Source organism: Sinocyclocheilus anshuiensis, unplaced genomic scaffold (assembly GCF_001515605.1).
Source record: "Sinocyclocheilus anshuiensis isolate Anshui unplaced genomic scaffold, SAMN03320099.WGS_v1.1 scaffold1342, whole genome shotgun sequence".
In the NCBI taxonomy this organism is placed as follows: Eukaryota; Metazoa; Chordata; class Actinopteri; order Cypriniformes; family Cyprinidae; genus Sinocyclocheilus; species Sinocyclocheilus anshuiensis.
Genome location: NW_015554151.1, coordinates 97,978 through 100,943, shown reverse-complemented (window position 1 = coordinate 100,943; position 2,966 = coordinate 97,978).

Sequence of the window (2,966 nt, the reverse complement as noted above, 5' to 3'; positions counted from 1 at the left end):
CTAGCTATCTCACAATGTTTACATATGAATAAAAGCCTACATTAAAATCTGTCATATAAATTGGTCTTTTCATTAGAAATTAGCCTACTGATTGCCACCACTGATGGACAAAATTTTTAAATAATATTAAAAATATCTGTATGACATGATATTCTGCAGTTCTTCCCTGTTGTACAGAATATCTATACTTTTCAAATTATCATATCGATGTTAGAATTTCAAATATTGTGACAAAATTAATTTTGTAGGGTGCCACAAGTTTGTTAAAATTTCCAAAGGGTGCCGCGACTAAAAAAAGGTTGGGAAACACTGGGCTACACCACATGCTGTATTATATACCGACGTTTAGCAAACGTTTAGCAAACACTGAGGAATCAAATAAATAAAAAAAGAGAGCTTCCATAGCATAACGTGAGGTAACCAGCAAAGATAACAAGTTTTCAAAATGAAAACAAAAAGAAAAGTAAAACTAAACTTGCTGTCGGTGACAGTGCTTGCATGTTTTTTCCCCACGAGAATACCAACATGTTCACCTTTGGTTTAAGAAGCGGTCTTTTACTTTACTTTAGCATGAAAACCAATATTCGCGTCATTTTTGCTTCGCGCTCCTGCTGACGCGGCGAGTATAAACCAGGCTCTACACTCTATAAGCGTTGCGCAGTTCAAACAAGTAGCGCGGTTTCGTTATGCTTTCAGTTTCGTTTGATGTTTCACATATGCAACAGAAATGGCAGCGCTTATGAGTTAAACAATGCGGTGTTCGCGCCAGTGCGACCGCACAAATAATTTAGTCGCACCGGCAGAAAAATTAAAGCAAAATGCGCCCATCTGGTCGGAGCCCTGTGCTGGACAGTATTTATTTATCCTCAGTTGTTCAAATCGCGGTAATCGAATACGGTTATTTACTGACCCCAAACTTTTTTTTTTTAATAGCTGTGTAAATTTAACACAGTTTTTATTTTGAATAAATACTGTTCTTTTTAACCTTTTATTTATCAAAGAATCCTGAAAAAATATCACAGGTCCCAAAAAATATTAAGCAAAACAACTGTTTCCAACATTGATTATAAATCAGCATATATTAGAATGATTTCTGAAGGATCATGTGACACTAAAATCTGGAATAATGTTGCTGAATATTCAGCGTTGCTTCACAGTAATAAATTATGTTTTCAAAATAGAAAATGGGTTTGTTAAATTGCAATAATAGGCTATTTCACAAAATTATTTTTTCCTGTATTTTTGATCAAATAAATGCAGGCTTGATGAGCATAAGAAACCTCTTTAAAAAACATTAAAAATCTTACTGATCCCAAACTTTTGAACGGCAGTGTATATATTCATATATATATAGGCTATAGACAATCTACCTCATGAACAGCTAAATATTCTCCCATTGTGCAATACAAATATGTGCAATAACCTTATACTATTTATCACTTTACATCCTAGTACATCCCTACAACTTTTTTTATTCTATTCATATTCTACAGTATTTTATCTATAGCACACCTGTACATATTTATCCTTTGTGTGTACATGTGTTTGTGTGTGTGCTTTATTTATATTTATACATATGTGTATTTTATTCACATCTTATTTTTATTATCTGTGTTGTTGTTGTTGTTGTTTTGTCTGTGTACTGGAAGCTTGTGACACTAAAACAAATTCCTTGTATGTGCAAACATACTTGGCAATAAAGCTTTTTCTGACTTCTGATGCGTGTGTGTAACATACAGTAGGCCTACTACAGTATGAAAATGCATATTTTTCAATTAAAGAGAACTTATAGAATAAATATGGACTGCTTTGGGTGCTTGACACTTCATTGGTCATTTTGTGTTTTAAGAATGATATTCAAGGTTAAGAATCCGCTGAAAGTTACTTAAATGTAAATACGACTTTCCTTATTGATCACGTCTTCCCTCAGCAAAATGCACGTTTTCTTGCGTGGCTAGATGTTAGATTCACGTTGTTTGCAGTCGCTCAAACTGATTTGCTGAAGTCGAAACGCGGTCGTTAAAAAACCCAACTCCGTCGAGTCCTGCTCGCTGAGAAGCGGGAGCGACCAGCCGGCAGAGGATTCCGCTTGATCTTAAAGCCTCCCTGGAACGGCTATGTTCACAAATCAAACACTTGTCAGAAAAGAATGATTAATTCTCAATTTAGAGTTTGTTATTCGTATGGTCTAGATGTTCATACGGCATATGCCTTAAATACGGGACAAACTGCGTTCCTTATAGCTTTCATACGGAACGCTTCTCTTTGATGCCTTAAATACGGGACGATTCCTTATTATATGGAACGGTTGGCAACCCTAGACAGAGCTGTAAAAACGGTTACGCTCACCAAGTGAATGAATCGCGTTTGTGCCGAACTCTTATTACAAAGCAAAAACAAACACCCTTCTTCGATCCATGAACGTTTCTATGGCGGCAATTCTATGCCATTCATAACCGAGCGCACCACTGATGCTGGCGCGCGCGGTAAATCACTTCCGCAAGAGCAAAACATCTCGGTTAGGTATGTAACCTTGGTTCCCTGAATAGGTTGTTTGCACATGACGTCACTGATGACGCGCGAAATGCAGCTGGAGGGCAGGAAGTGATTTTTCTCTCCATAGGAATTACTAGCAGAAACTCAAAATGCCTGTGTTTTGCGTTGTTTATGGATGCTCAATTTGGCCAAACCGAGAAACCACAAGGAGCTTTTATCGTGTTCGAAAATGTGTTGTTCATAAGTGGGGAAAAGTCAAGAAATTGATTGAAAAACGCAGGAAAAAGTGGCTTGTAAACCTGTGTCTGCGGTCGGGAGGAGCGAAGCTTGTGTGATAATGCTCGTGCATGCTAATGGTTATTATGGGATATAATAATATATTAAGATATTAATAAAGAAATATATAGATTGGGCTGCCACCTCTCACGCATTCAGAATTCACTCGGTGCTAAACGCCACACGTAGACACG